General features: G+C 50.0%; 1 protein-coding gene across 4 annotated transcripts in view; it reads left to right on the top strand.

The window, feature by feature from the left end:
• Positions 1-16,059, top strand: part of CYRIA (CYFIP related Rac1 interactor A) — a 120,666-nt gene that overhangs the window by 37,671 nt on the left and 66,936 nt on the right. For 3 of the 4 annotated variants that reach the window (XM_025867772.2, XM_025867768.2, XM_025867770.2), the window contains exon 2: positions 4,330-4,484. The gene's annotated coding sequence lies outside the window, so the exon portion shown is untranslated. The remainder of the gene's footprint in view (positions 1-4,329; positions 4,485-16,059) is intronic. The other variant, XM_025867769.2, reaches the window with a different exon arrangement.

Genomic DNA, 16,059 nt, shown 5'->3' with positions numbered 1-16,059 from the left:
CATGGGCCAAAATGTCAAAGAGATAGCGGTTGAGATCCTTTCTCATAACTTGCTGGCTTTTTGACCTTGAGGAAACTACTTAGCTTATCTCAACTATAAATTGAGAATAATCATACAGACTCAACAGTTGGTGTCATTATGAAATAACCTATTTCAACAAGTGCTTATTTCTTGACACATAATAAGCTACCAACATATGGCATTGCCATTATTATTATTGGTATTATTATTATTTCATGACCGTTATTATTTTGGCTTTAGTTTCTCTGTCTGTGACATGGTGAGGGATAATCCCTGTCCTGCCCTGCTCCCGGGTCTTTATGAGACGGAAAGCAAGTAGCATCCCCAGAATCTAGTGTCCCTGGGAGTGTGCACACTGTTCGAGGCGAGGATTTCTGGCAGAGTCTCACTCGCACTCCGGCCCGGTGGATCCATCCCTCGGTGACGTGGAAGATGGGTTCCCAAAATATCATCATCCTTCCACCCGCCCTGATGACTCTCCCCTTGCTGGCCCTCCTCGGCCTAGCCCACTTCCTCCTCCTGTGAACAGCGCTGTATAAACACCAAGGCCAGAATGTCATTTATTGGTGCTGGCTGACTTGGCGGGGGGGGGGGGGTGAACCAAAAGTGGGCAGTGTCCAGATTCCTGGGTGCGCCTGAAAGGCACCTCTCAATGTTCTCTACCTGGGGAGTTTCCTCCATTCCTGTGCCTCTTGAATGAAGGTGTCCTCTGTTCCCAGGATCCTTGTTTTATTCCCTGGCTCTTTCCACTAATTTGCCTTTCTGCATGCCTCGCCCTTTCTCTCTCTCTCTCTCTCTCTCTCTCTCTCTCTCTCTCTCTCTCTCTCTCTTTCTTTCTCTCTCTCTCTCCCTTTCTCCCTTCCTCTCTTCCTCTCTTTCTCTGCATCTTTCTCTCTTTCTTTCTTTCCTCTGAAAGCAAGGATTACCTAGTGGTTGAGAGCAGGAACTCCACCTAGACTGCCAGAATTGAAACCTTGGCTCTACCTACTGCTCAAAAGCTGAGTCCCTTGGAGGAGCACGTCAGTGTCCTTATTTGTAAAAAGGGGCAAGAGTGATGTGTCCCTTGTGTGGTTGCTGGGAGGTGTCAGGGGTCACTAAGCTTAAGAACGCCTGATGCCCAGTAGGCACCTGCTGAATGGGAGCTATTTTTATTATGTAAAATCCTGCCTGCTCCTATTTCTTTGGCTCAGCTGGTGCTCTTGGTGCTGTGGGAAGGAGGCTGCAGGGAGGTCTCCTGATCCGAGGCTAGGCTCTGCTGCTGGTTAGCTGGGACTCTAGGCAGCACGCTCCCTCTGGGGGCTTTTGAGCCCTTACCTGCTCAGCCTGGACAGTGGAAATGGGTCCCACCCATGCTTGGCCTTCTCACCATGGTCTGCCTTCTCTTTGGCTTGCCCCTGCCCTTTCACTTCCGCTGTTCAAAAGTGGAGGACACACAACTGTTCTGAGGTCTCAGCGCCCCCACTGAATGGGGCAGGGACACAGGATGTGGAGAAAATGTCACAGGTTATAGATTGGAGGTCAGGAGGTGCCTGCCGTAGTCCTGGTTCTGTGCTGTGACCCTGGATAAGTCATTTCATGTCTCTGGATTTCAGCTTCCCCAGTTTCAAAATGGGGGCAATTACCCCTCTAAAAATGACCCAGAATGAGGTAGTGAAAAATGTTCTGCTGGCTGCCGGGTGCTACAGAAACAAGGGCTCCTGATGGTCTCAGATGGAGCTGAGGGATGTGGCCACAGCTCTGGCCACAGTCCACGCTGCTGGCGACAGAAGCCCCTCAGAGTTGGGGCTGTGTGAGGTTGTGCTGCTTGTGGGGACCTGAGACGGGAGTTGTAAGTGTCCTTCTCTGCCTGACCTCTGTTCTCTTTGAGGGACATCTGGCCCATGGGTGACTCAAACAGGAAACTACCAGCCATCACTTCAAAAAGCTTGGACTTCTCTCAGAGATAGGCTTACTTTGTGTTGCTCTGGGTCTGTTTGGATGGTGGGGGAGTAATTTACAGAGTTGAGGGCAGATCCTCAGAGCGAGCCCCTCCCTGGGAGGGCCTCTGTGACCAAATCAGTAGGATGGAAGGAGTTCAGGTGTGCTGGGGGCCGGACAGGGTCTTAAGTTACCCAAATGCTGGTCTGTGGACCAGAGCCAGGATGGTAATATCAAAACTTTCCAGAAGCTTTGAGCACTATTCCAGAATGGAATTGTACTTTCTGTTAGCTTCTCCAGATGCACAGTCAGTTTGGGAACTGCTAACGTGGGTGGGGCTGGTCTTGCCTGTCCGAAGGCTCCACGTTACCCACCCCTTCTTGGTCCGCATCAGGATGCTAGAAAGTGTTAACAGTATTAGCTCTGCAGTACGATTAGGTTATGATTAGGTTTATCTGTTTGTGTGGTTGTTAACTTAACCAGGTGACTGTGTCCTTCATGATGCACAGTGGGAGTTGGGGGACTTTTTAGGGGGCAACATGGGTAGAAGAAGGCTGGGCCTCAGTGGGAGAATCAAGTCCCTATCATATACACGGAAAATGGATTTTAATTTTGAGGGTGTTTGGGAGAGAAAGAGGTGGGGACGGGACCGTGCCCCCGAGACCTGATCACTTCAACTTCTCCTCTCTAGTTTCCAGGTCCTTCTGTGGCACAACCCGCAAGAGTTGAGAGATTCAGGCTCACCCCCGGATCCTTCTTCAGAAATTCATCTTCTTTACAGTCTACACCCAAGTGCACAGGAAACAGCCCCTGTGTCAGGGCTCCCTTTTCCTCAGGCTGTGCTCTGTGATGGGAATTTACAAACTCAACCCCAAATCCAGAGGAGACAAACCTCCTTCCCCCCTTACCTTCGAGACCCGGTTTCACAAAATGCAGGGCCAGCCTCACAAATGCCGGCTCGGGATTCACTTTCTCATCAGGCCAAGGACTTTTCAGAGTTGCTGTGTTTTCCATATCATTTCCTTCCCCCCCCCCCCCCTTTCACTTCCTGTTTTTTCTTCCTCTTTCTCCACCCCCTAGCCCGGCTCTCCAGCCCTGTCGCTTGTTGTCTGAGAACAGGAACAAAGCGCAGAGCGTAGATAACCATGATTTCCTGATGGGCCCTCTCTCACTGCTGACAGCCAGGGCCAGGCTCAGGTTCTCTGGGGCACTGGAGCCTCTGCTGGGAGCCCAGCAGGAAGCCTGGCCTTTAGAGCCCTTTGTCTGAGAGAGAATCTAACAAGAGGAATCCCTCATGTCCTTGCAACCGTTCATAGCTTCCAAAGAACTTTCTCCCGCATTCAAGCGAAAACACTGGAAAAATAAGACAACTCGCTAGCGTTTGGGCCGAATAACTCAAGTCCAGTTTAGATGGACAAAACACTGATGAGGGAGTTTGATAGGTGTTTATTTCTGGTTCTGGACTTTATTCTCCTTATGACTCTACAGATCATTCTGGTTCTCTGAAACTCGGCTCCCTAGCCCTTTGGAAAAATGGAGTTATGGGTGCCTCGTAGGGAATTTTTGAGGACAGATCAGGAAAATGTATCTGTCAGATTCATATGGTAGGCCTGGCAGATCTTATTTGCTGAATAAATGTGAGATCCCCTCTTGGGTTTTGGTTTTCTGCACAGGGGAGTGGCTGTTCAAATCTATAGTAGCCAGAAAAAAAAAAATCACATAATAAATAATAGCCCTGGGAGGAGGGTCCATATCTGTTACTGTGTTTTCCTGAAACGTGGGGAGAGAGAGAGAGAGAGAGAGAGAGAGACAGAGAGGTGAGCGATCTACTGGCCAGGCACAAATCATTGAAAAACAAAGCCCACCCACCACTGTGCTCCTGGGGCCTGCTATTCCATAACAATATTTTTCTGATGGGAAATAGAGAAATCCCAACCACAGGCCTGAGGTGGACTGTTTTCACTTATTTAGCTCCCAGGGCAAAACCACAAAAACAGCAGAAATCTGGAAAAAGTCCCACCTCCCTTTTTGAAAAATCTATTAAAAAAAAAAAAAAAAAGACTTCCCAACTAGGCTCAATGACCACTTGTTTGAGAAGTCAGCCTGACCATGAAGCTACTTTTTAAAAAATCCCAAAGGCCAGAGAGTCAGAGACATATTCAATTTGAATTCTGCAAGTGGCTGAATCCTTGAATGAGGCTGTTTGCTTCTGAGCCTCAGTTTCCCCAACTACAAAACGAAAACATTACACAAGTGGTGATTGCATCGGTTTCTTGTAGCCCTGGTCATCTGGAATTCTGGTATTCTCTCTGTTCTCCTTAACAAATGGATATTTCTAGAAGAGAACAGGAAATGGCCTCTCAAAGTAACATGACTTGTCTTCCCTTTTAGCAGATTATCATCACTCACTTGAGGACAGAGAAACAACAGGACTCTAGGGGGCCACAGCCCTGATTTGGGAGCCAGACTTGCCTCGGCCAGCGTGCTCAGCCATTTGGTCCCATCAGCCTGGACTGGTGAACCTCAATCACACAGGAGAGCTCCAGGTAAGAAACAACTGACTTTGGTTATAGCAGGCAGCACAGTGATAATCAGCATCGTTGGTGGAGAGAATGTGTGATATGCATGCTTCTAGAATACTTGCAAGTATGAAGGGTGGTCATTTTACCAGATTTGTCATCTTTGATTAGAAGTCATGCCTCCTCGAATGATGTAGTGTAAGTTGGCTAATTGAATTTACATTAAAAAAAAAAAAGAAGTCATGCCTCCTAATACCACATACACATAAAAGGGGGGAAAAAACAAAACAAAACAAAAAAACCACAAAAATACCAAGGATATAGTTTTGAAGTAGTTAAAGGTCCCTGGGTTCTACAACTGCATTCTGAGTGGGAGCTGTTGTTATCCTGGGTCTGGTGAATGCTGAGGTGTGGACGAGAGTAGCTTAGAACTACAGGCAGAGAAGAGCAGATTCAAGCTGTAGTCCTAGGTTACTGTTCCATGCAGAATTCATTTGAGATGAAGAATAATCCAGGTTCCATTCTGTCCATCCTGGTCATGCAGACTTATGTGAACAGGAGATGTCCTTTAGTAGCAAACCCGAGATGGAATTTGGGTCTCGTGCCAGAGGTCTGGCTTGTGTTGCACTCACTATAACGTTTTCTTGAGACATTTTCAGTTTGTGCAGTTATCATCCCAGGCCACCACGCTGCTCCGGCCGCGGGTTGCCAGGCCTTACCGCCAACACGTGGGTTCTTTGTTGTTCCTCCCTCCCTCCTCTGTCACTTCCTCCCAATCCGTTATGGACATTTTTCTTCTTATCTGCAAGGACTGGGCCACACCTCCCCGAACTTCTTCATTGAAGTTGGACCTGACATGAGCGGACACCCCTCCCAAATGACTAAAGATCTACTGAGGGGTTCAGCGCCCTGGGTGCTGGTGTTCTAGCACAGTTCCTTAAGCAGGCCCGGGGCACCCACTCTGACAAGATCAGGAGTCACGAAGGATATGCCTGTACCCTGAGATGGTCACGCACCTGTTCATCTTTCTCCGGTTGCTGGCGTTCCCTTCTGCTGTCCTCTGTCCTAAAGCTCTTCTTCTGCATCTAGATATCTTGAGTTCCCTTGAAAACTAAACGCAGAAGCATTTCATACAGCTGAGCATAACACAGAAGGTAAGACCAGGAGATTTCTCAGGTGGTTTCCAGTCCAAGTGCCCAGGATCGTTTTATCCTAAACTTGTTCCTAACACCACGCTCTCGTTCTTTGCTGGTGGGGGGTGGGGGTGGATAGGATTATCTTATCTTGTGCTCCCTTCCTTTCTTCGTCTCATGGTTCTTTTCCTAGGGTGGCCACCAGACCACAGCATAATCCAGAGGAAAGAGAAGAGCTTTTGGAATCAGACCTGATTTCAGATCTCAGTCCTGCTATTTCTTAGTTCCATGATTTTGCTGAAATCATTTTAAATTGCTGAGGTTCTGTTTCCCCACCAGTAAGATGGGGACAGTGCGCCCTATGTTGTACGCTTGTGATCAGGATCAAAGGAGATAATTTCTTCCTCAAAGAAATGTTAGCTCCTTCTCCTCTCCAGTCTTATTTAGAGCTACTTAAATATAGCTTTGATCCCCCCCATCAGGTTCTATTAGAACCTTGTGCCTTGTGTGTCTAGTAGCTTGAGGCACTCATTCATCCAGCCATCCCTTCATTCCACAGACGTACGTGGCAGGTGCCATTCTTGGTGTTAGGGATGCGGCACAGAACAAGACGAAGTTCCTGTGCTCATGGGGCTGGCGTTCTAGTGGGATCGTGGGGTCGTCAACAAGTAAACGTATGTACATTCTATCAGGCAGTGTGAAGTGTTATAGAAGAAAAATAAAGCAGGAAAACATAAAGCACGCCACGCCAGAGAGATGGGAAGTAGGGAAAGAAACAACAGGATCCAAGGAAAGGCCTCCCTGCCGAGGCGTTGTTGGGGTAGGACCCAGACGAAGTGAGGGAGTGAGGCTCAAAGGAGCAAAGACCTGCGGTGGGCATGTGCCTGGGCTTTAAGGACCTGCAAGCAGCCGGTAAGATTGGAGCAGAAGGAGCGAGGGGCAGGGGAAGGAGGGGAGGATAGAGAGAAGCAATCAGATCCTGTAGGGCCTCATACACCACTGTAGGGACTTGGACTTTTATGTTCTGGCTGGCCTTTCCAGAGATTCTTCTCCCTTTCCTCCTTCTTCCCCAGAGCACCTCCCCATCCCTGAAGCACCCCTAAATAGAAAAAGGGATGGGTGCTCTTGCCCAGCAGAGTATGAGCCACCCATTCCAAAACCCGTATTGGGCATTGGGTACCAAGACTCTGGAGATGAATGAACGAGACGTGGGCCTGTCTTAGGAGCCTGCGGTCCAGCACTAGTTCAGGCTGCTTGAGAAAGTCGCCCTGATAAATTAGGCCAAAGTGAGGAGTTGTTCCAAATTGGTCCTTGTGGAACCAGTTTGCTGGAGTGGCCGTTTTCCATTGGAACCTCCCACAGGTCACATCTACCCAATTTCTTGGAACGCACTCTCGTAGTGTGTTGCCAAGTTTTGCCTTCAGGGTAGAGAGGGCATCAGTTCATTCAGCAAACCTTTGCGTGCCTGTTCTGTGTCAGTGCCAGTGTAGACACTGGCTACACATGATGACTAGCTTCACTCCCTGCGCTCGAGGGATTGATGGTTTTCCTAGGGACCAGATGATACTGTCTGTGTTGTGGTAAGAGTGGGCGTGAGGGAACCCAAGGAGAGGCTCCTGACCCACGTGGAAGGGGCAGAATGGGGCAGCTCCTGGGCCGTGTAATCTCTACTCAGTCCAAGTAAATAGCAGGGAGGGTGGGCAATGTCAGGGAAGGGTGTTGGGAGGAAAGGGATAAGCCAGGGCTGCCCGTTACAGGCACCGTGCCTGTCAGTCACTGTGGCCGTGGAGTGTGAGGTGAGGCGAGTCTGAGGGGCCCAGTCAGAGGGGGAGGACGGAAGGTTCACCAGGGGCCTCGAATGCCCCCAGGGGTGTCGAGTCCACATGAGGACAGCCCAGAGCTGTGAGGCGTCTTTTTTTTTTTTTTTAAAGATTTTATTCATTTATTTGACAGAGAGAGACACAGCGAGAGAGGGAACACAAGCAGGGGGAGTGGGAGAGGGAGAAGCAGGCTTCCCGCGGAGCAGGGAGCCCGATGCGGGGCTCGATCCCAGGACCCCGGGATCATGACCCCAGCCGAAGGCAGACGCTTAACGACTGAGCCACCCAGGCGCCCCTGAAGAGTCTTTTTTAAGCAAAGATCGATGGCCTGAATAGATTGGAGTTATATGAAGCCAAGGGTCTAATTTTACTGACCCTAAATTTATTCTGATTTATCAAAAGTGGTTGGTTTTTATTTTTTTTAATTTTTTTTTAAGATTTTATTTATTTATTTGACAGAGAGATAGAGAGAGAGCACAAGTGGGCAGAGAAGCAGGCAGAGGGAGAGGGAGAAACAGGCTCTCTGCTGAGCAGGGAGCCCGACACGGGACTCGATCCCAGGACCCTGGGATCATGACCTGAGCCGAAGGCAGACGCTTAACGACTGAGCCACCCAGGTGCCCCCAAAGTGGTTGGTTTTTAAAGTGCTTGTTTTATACGTACTTCTTGTAGAATTGTAAGATCAGAGTCTCCTCAGAGGTAAAGTAGGTTCATACAGATGGACTGAAGGAGATAGTTGTCTGGTGCCAATGAACACGCAGCCCTTTCTGTTGCCCTCATGAATGGTAAATGTTGACTGTTCCGTGTGCAGCCTGGGTGCACAAATTGCTGGGATGTGGTTAGAACAGGAGCCTTGTTTCTCATTGGAGAGAGTGGCTGGCAAAAGCCTGTGTTGTTCTTGTAGGAATGGTGGAATTTAGGTCTTGATACATTTTCTTCTAGTCAGAAAGCAAATGGGTAATATCCATCTCTTAACCCTCTCCTAGTTGAAGAGGAGAATAAGAATGTTCTCTTTAGAAAGGACACATTCGCTGGCCAGGCAATACCGGAGTCCCTGCCATGGGCCAGACGCTGTGCTAGGCCTGGAAACCATCAGGACGGATCAAGCATGCTCACCCCTCCAAGGAGGTCATGCTTGTGGCAATGACGGGGAGACAACAGTCACAGACACAGATGGCGGCCAGGGGCCGCTTGCCCGAACCAAGTGCAAAAAGGGAGGAGTGCCTGGGTGACTCAGCCGGTTAAGCCTGTCTGACTCTTGATTTTGGCTCAGGTCGTGATCTCAGGGTCATGGGATCGAGTCCTGTGTCAGGCTCTGCACTCAGCAGGGAGTCTGCTTGAGATTCTCTCTCTCCCTTTGCCCCTCCCCTGCTAAAATAAATAAATAAATAAATCTTTGTTTTAAAAAGTGCAGAAAGGGAGCATGTTCTCTGCCCAGGGAAGTCAGGGAAGGCTTCCAGGAGGGGGCCAAGTGAGCTGGGCATTGAAGGGTGAATAGGAGTTGGGAGCTGGGCAAGAGACAACCCTAGTACAGAATGGCACTCTATAAATACAGGCCAACATTGGTGTGTCTGTGGTGGTGGTGTTGGTGATGGAGAGGAAATAGCCAGAGTGATCATCACGCACAGAGAGTGCCTCAACTCTGCTTTTCAGAGCCCATTAGTAGCTGCCTCCTCAGCCTCCCACCTTGTTCCCAACAGTGACTAAAAATAATCAGATTGACTAATTTGAGTTGGTCTCTCCTCTGACCCCATGGAGGTGTCAGTGAGCGACTAGGATGAGAGGGACCACGGAAAGAGGTGGAAAGAGGAGGAGGAGGAATCCATCCCCATCATCCAGAAACATGGATGTAATGATGTCGCCTGCACCGGGGCTCTCTGGTAGCAAAATTCAACTTTCCAGAAAACTAGGTCTGCTGCTTCCCTGTGAAAACTGCAAGAGAGGTTGAGAACTGTGTCTGTCCCTCTACCTTACTCTTGGGCGGAGGGGGGAGGGGCAGTGGTGAGATATATGTATAAATCTATGTGCGTGTGTGTGTATATACCCAGACACGTGTACATATGTGTATCCTCTGTATGTGTATATATAGGTATGTGGACACACAGACACACACACGTCTGTGTTATTTAGAATCTATGCTAACCTCACAGAGCCCGGTGCCAAGCCCTCCAGCCACACGTGCCGGCATGGGTTAGAAGCAGCCTTGCTGACCTGCGCACTTCCCCGGCTGTGCTGCGGTCTACGTGCTTCCCGGCACTGGGGGTTCACAAGCACCCCAGGGTGCCAGTGACAGAAGAGGACACTGAGACTCAGAGCCACGGAGCCGCTTGCCCAAGGCCTGAAGCTCCTAGGTGGTCCGGAGTCAGGCTCTCTTGTGGTTGTCCCCTCGTCTGCTCTGCATGCTGCCCTACCCTTCTGATAACCCAGTGAGGAGCAGCGGAGAATCGTCCTTGGACGTGGCCCTCACCTAGAGCTCTGAAATGCAGCACTGGGCAGAGCAGTGGTATCCTGCCATGGAGTCCTCTCTGGATTCCTGTGGTGCCGGCAAACTCTCTACATCTTGTCCTGCAGGTGTCTGTTTACATGCTTCCAGGGACGGGGAGCCCACTACTTCATAAAACAATTTGTTCTAGTTGTGGGCACTAGGGACCCTTCCCTCCTTACAGAGCCATCTCTGAACCTAACCTTGTCCCATTTCTAGTAGGCTTACTTCCAGTTTTTTTTTTAAGTTATCTCTGCACCCAATGTGGGGCTCAAACTCATGATCAAGAGTGGCATACTCTACCGACTGAACCAGCCAGGCACCCCCTCATTCCTCGTAGGCTTAAACATCTCAACAGCAAGCAGCTTAAGGAGTCAGTGCTTTGCTCGGTTTGGAGTCTCCGGGAGACACAGGCAGCCCCATGACATACACCCCCTCTCCGTTTCTCCTCCTGGAGAACCAGGAGAATCAGCTGGGGCTTCCTCATCTCTTGCTTTGGGGGGGGGGGTCTGTGTGTTCTTCCTGACAGGCTAGGCTGAGTGGAAGACAGAGCAGCTGGGTTTCTTCTCTTCTCACCCTAATGAAAGACCTCACCATGAGCTTTCTCCTGCATTCTTCTCTCCACAAACCTGGCCATCCCAGGGTGAGTAAGAATTTCCTTGGGATGCCTTTAACAGACGGAAAGTGAAGTTTGAAACGAAGAAGAGAAAGAAAAGGAAGCACAGAAAGGATGGCCGTGGTATCAGGGTTAACTTGGGTTCTAGCCCAGGCTGTGGCACTGACTGACCATTTGACCTTGGACACCCCTTCCCTCCTCCATCATCACTACGAGGCAGTTGGGCTTGATGGTTCAGTGCTTTCCATTTCCAAACTTGACCCCCGAGAGAGTCCTTGAATGCTGCTGAATCCACACGTGACCCTGCAGGACCCCAGTGTGGTGGTATGGGGTTCACATCCACATCACCCCACCAGGAAGTGCCTCTGGAAGGCGAGAAACTGGACCTCTCACCTTTTCGTGGCTCACTGGGCCTCCATCAGCCCTGGACTTCAGAACAGCTGATGTGGTTCTCGGACTGAAAGGGCTCAGCCTGCCCCCACACCCCCATCCCAATGCCGTGAGCCCCGGTGTAGCTGCCACCCTTGCCCTGCCCCTTCGCAGTTTTCCAGCTTCCTGCCGCTCTGTGTTCCTTCTCTGAGCTGGAAGATAGAAGGATCTGTTTGGGGTGCTTGGCCTAGCCCTGAGGGTGAGCCTGCCTTTCTCTGGGACTTGGAAGCTGCCGACCTGGTGGCCCAGGATGGAGACTTCATCTGACCTACAATCCAGAGTTAGGCCCAGGCTGCAAATGGGCAGAGGTGTTCTGGGGAGAGAATTGTTACTACCGAAAGCAGGCTCGGAACGTGTCTCCTCCAGAGACCTCGCTTCCCAGCACGCCACCTGGCTCTTCTGACCGTGCCGCTCATCCAAGAAGGGGAACAGGGAAATCTAACATGCTGTCTTCAGTTGCCATCACACTGGATACCTGGAGCCTGGAAACGTGATGACATTTGCGAAGGCATGTGTCCCTGGCTTTAGGGAATGACATGATAGTGTGCATAAGCAAGGACCGTAGGTGAGGTTTGGTTCAGTCATCACGAAATGCGGTGTCACATTACGGTTCAGAACACAGACTGGAGCCACATCGCCAGAAGGCTAGCTGGTGAGCTCGGACGGTGACCACATATCTCATCCAACAGTTTCCTTGTCTGTAAAGTGAGAAAGTCAATGGCACCTGCCATTTGGGGTTGCTCTGCTCGTTCAATGAGCTAGTCTAGGTGTGTGCTCCGGGCGGCACCTGGCACATAGTAAGGACCCAATTCATGTTAGCTCTTTTTATTTTGATCTGAAGCCTTCGTTAAATATTTTATTAAAAGTAAGTTTTCAGGATATGCCGTGGCTTCCGGCATCGAAGAGCTATTTGTTAAGCGTCTTCTGAGTGCAGAACTAGTCCCAGAAGAAGGAGTTTCGAAGCTGAAGTCAGCCACAGTGATGAGCAGTCCAACCCCAGATGTGTGGCACTGTCTGGCCATTGAAACAACCAGAGCATCTGAGGAGACCAAAAGGAGCAGGAGAGATCCCCGAACCCAGAGGCTTCTTAGGGCAACGGGGTGGTTCAGAGTGGGCTGGTGGCCAGGAGGGGATGGAGGCAGGACGCTGGAGGCAGATGGTGGGTTGTGAGGAGGAGGAGGAGCTCCACAAGGATGATGGAGGGATGGGGGAATCCGCTCTGAACAGGAGGTGGGAGAAGAGCTAAGGAGAGAGGGATTGCTTGAGAGCCCTGAGGGCACCCAGGGGGGACCCCTCCACTTTGTCCAGCTCCATGTCAGGGGAGGGAGAGGGCTCCGGACGTGCCAGCGAAGGCTCCCCGCACAGGCAGGACGGGCGCGGGCCCGCTGCCCCGCACTGGGAGAGCACAGGCCCCTCTGTGTGCCCAGGAGCCCCAGCCGGGCCTCCTCTCCTTGGAGGGCCCCACAAAGACTTGCTTGTTCTCCCCTGACATCAGACCTCACCCGCAGGACTTCTCTGTTCTTCTGGGGCAAGATCACACACAGTGATAGTGGCCTGAAAGGGAAGACTGGCTCAGGCGTCGCCATGCCAACCCACTCCCCGGCAGAGGGCAGGAAGATGGTGCCCACCACATGAGCCTGTGCACCTTGCAGGTCCTGCTGGGCACAGAGCCGAGCGCCGAGCGCCTGGTCCCAGCCCTGTGGGAGCTGCTGGTAGCGGTTCTGAGAGACGCCAGCTGCGTGGTCAGGAATGGGCAAAATATCAGAGGGCCAAATTAATGATCGCGGCACACAATGAGCTGATTGTGTTCTGGTTGATTTTCTTTCTTTCTTTTTTTTTTTTTTTTCTCTTAAGTAAGCAAGTGTTTCATTTAAACACCTGGGGTTTCTATTTTAACAGAGACTGATGTAGAGAGTTTTGCCTTCGAAATTTCATAAAAACTTACTGTTTCGGGGCCCCTGGGTGGCTCAGTCAGTTAAGCATCCGACTCTTGATTTCGGCTCAGGTTAGGATCTCAGGGTTCTGGGATCAAGCCCTGCCTCGGGCTCTACGCTCAGCGGGGAGTCTGCTTCAGAGTCTCTCTCTCCCTCTCCTTCTGCTCCTCCCCTGCTTGTGCTCTCTCTCTCTCTCTCAAATAAATAAATCAATACTTTTTTAAAAAAGAAAAAGAAAAGCTACTCTTTAGAGGAATCTGTGAGATCGGCTGGTCTAGCCTCTGTCTGATCTTTTTTTTCAAGTGAGTTGACTGAGGCTGGGGGAGTAGGAGGCAGTGTGAACAATGAGAAGAGTAAAGCCTCCCCAGCCTCCCGTCCTGGGCTCTCAGATCGGGATCCTGTGTATGAAGCACTTAGCACAAGACCTGGCCCACAGCGGGGCTCAGAGAAAGCTATCCCTGATTATTTTGTGAACTTCCATGTGTGCCAAGTGGGATCAATAAATGAAACACTCATAAAACAAAATACATGTTAATCCAGTACAGGAGAAGCTCCTGATTCCCTTCGTCCTAAAACAGCCAGTTACTTTTGAGCTACAGGAGAGAAAGGAGACTTGACATTGGAACTTCCAATCCTTAGTCTAGTGCAGGGCTTCTCAAACATATGGCCAAGGCCACGGGCTAGTCTGGAAAGGTAAGCTGGTGTCTCCACGGTCTCTCCATGGTGCTTCCCACACTCCGCTGGGCACCACAGGACCTGAGCTTATTTCTTTTAGCTGGGTTCTCAACTGGTGCAAACCACATAGCAGCCTCAGACCTCGTATTGGAATAAAAGTTTGCCATCTTCAAGTAGGGCTAAGATGCAACCTCAACACTACTTGAGCCGTCTGTTGAGGCTGCAAGCCCCAGAACTGTTGGAGAGCAGAGCTTTCAAACATAGTCATTTGTGGCCACGGCCACCAGCCTGGGAACCCCAACTGCAGGGTAAAGTTGAAATCAGGATAGTGCGTGGTTGAGTCATCAAGAGCAGGGCTGGCCTTTAACATAAATTTCGAGATAAACTCGGCGAGTTTGTTTGTTTGGTTTAATTGTGGTCTTGGTGGATCAATCCAAACAGGGAAGTCCCATGGTGACTTTGCTGGGTTCTCTGTGTATTGTAGATTTCCTGCAGGAGCATCCTCTCTCTCAAGAGCAACATTGTACATCTGTGTAGAAATAGCCTCCCTATAAGCACCGGGGCAGGGTGGGGTGGGGTGCAGTCACTAATGGAGGATCTCCCACTATCCTAATTTACACTTCCGGAGTATTTTCCAGGTGGGCCAAAGTAAACTATAGAAACTCATTTTGATAAGCTTGGGATAGAATTTCAGCCTCCCTCCCCCCCATTTTTTCTTTCTCTTCCACTCCAACTGAAGTCAAGATGATTCAGTCACAAGCTATGTTTCCCTTGGTGGCAAACTCGACTTAAGAAATTAGTGAGAGCAGCTGGGGAGGAGGCTTACTTACCCAAATGGTTGAATCTATTCATTTTTTTCCCCCGATTGCCATGGCTTCACTCTTGGCAGCCTGGTTAAGACCAGTGCTTTTGAAATGACCTTGATCAGGAATTAAGTGAATTAGGGTGTTAAGTAAGCGTTGGGTACTACAGCTGTGAATCTGAACACTGTTTACTACGAAGAGGAATAACGTTTAGAAAATATCCAGGACTTTGAAATCGATCCCGCTTCTTTGTCCTTTTTACAAACTTCTGCGTTTGTACTAAGGCCTTATTACCCTGACCTGGTCTGGCAATTTTAACGTGAGGCGATAATGCCTCTTAGTGGAGAGCCTACTTCACTGCAAGCCCTTGTATTTGACCAAAGAAAAACTGGGTTTTGGCAGAAAGACATCACTTTCACAATTCTTAAAACTAAACAAGGTACCTGCTTTTGAAGGTCATCATGAGAATCAAATGAGATAATTTGTAGGCAGCGCTTAAAACAGCACGGAGCCCAGGACTGCCAGTGGCCGTGACCGTGGTCATCTGACAACGAGGATTTGGGGAAGCAGGGGATGACTGAAGTCGTCTTTGGAGTCCCCAGGATTTCAGTTTCAGGGCCTCTGTGTTGGCTGTGATATGTGGTAGGAAAGGTGACCAAAGCCGCACATCCTCACCTAAGACAGGACTCCCTTCCCGCCGGCCCACCTGCCTGGAGGCAGAGGCTGCAAGACCCACTTCCAAAAGCGCACCCATGGTTCAGCCTTACGTATTCTCACCGTGCAGGAAATTTGATTAAAAAAAAAAAGGCATCCACGGGGCGCCTGGGTGGCCCAGTTTGTTAGTGCCTGACTGTTGATTTAGGCTCAGGTCACGATCTCAGGGTCCTGAGGTCCAACCCATGTGAGGCTCCACCCTCACTCAGCAGGGAGTTTGCTTAAGATTCTCTCCTTCCCCCTCTGCCCCTCCCTCAGCTCTCTCTCTCTCTCTCTAAAAATAAATAAATAAAATATTTAAAAAACAAAGAGGCATCCACAAGTGGGAATTCATGGACCTGAGACATGGTATTTGGTCATGCCTGTCCTTGACCTTGGGCTTCTCCCAGCTCAGCCTCCGAAGCTGATTGGCGGGGCCAAAGGCGGGGCCAGTCACAGGCTTCTCTTTGTGAGGAGTTGCTGGCCATCTCCAAGCCGGTGAGGCCGGCTGTTCTCAGAGCCTGCTGCCTGTCTTCAGTTCACTTGTGCATCCCTGAGGCTGTAGCTGGCCTTTCAGATGACTCAAATTTTCTTTCAATTTTCAAGCATAGCGTGAGATCCCTGTCTGCTTCTTCATATGCCAGAAACTACTTATATCTTTATTAAACTAGGTGAAAGGGGGAAAAAACATTTCCTCCCTCCATCTTTCCTTTGCTCCTTCCTCCCTCCCTCCCTCCCTCCCTTCTTGGGGCGCCTGGGTGGCTCATGGGGCGCCTGGGTGGCTCAGTTGGTTAAGCGGCTGCCTTCGGCTCAGGTCATTAATCCCAGGGTCCTGGGATCGAGTCCCGCATCGGGCTCCCTGCTCAGCGGGGAGCCTGCTTCTCCCTCTCCCTCTGCCTGCCTCTCTGCCTACTTGTTCTCTCTCTGTATCTCTCTGCCAAATAAATAAACAAAATCTTAAATAAAATAAAATAAAATAAAATAAAATAAAATAAAATAAAATAAAATAAAATAAAA

This window comes from Callorhinus ursinus, unplaced genomic scaffold (assembly GCF_003265705.2).
Source record: "Callorhinus ursinus isolate GAN/ISIS: 27379988/994484 unplaced genomic scaffold, GSC_fseal_2.0 scaffold10, whole genome shotgun sequence".
Classification (NCBI taxonomy): domain Eukaryota; kingdom Metazoa; phylum Chordata; class Mammalia; order Carnivora; family Otariidae; genus Callorhinus; species Callorhinus ursinus.
Note: the sequence above shows the minus strand (reverse complement) of the source record. Positions and strands in the feature narration are given on the sequence as shown.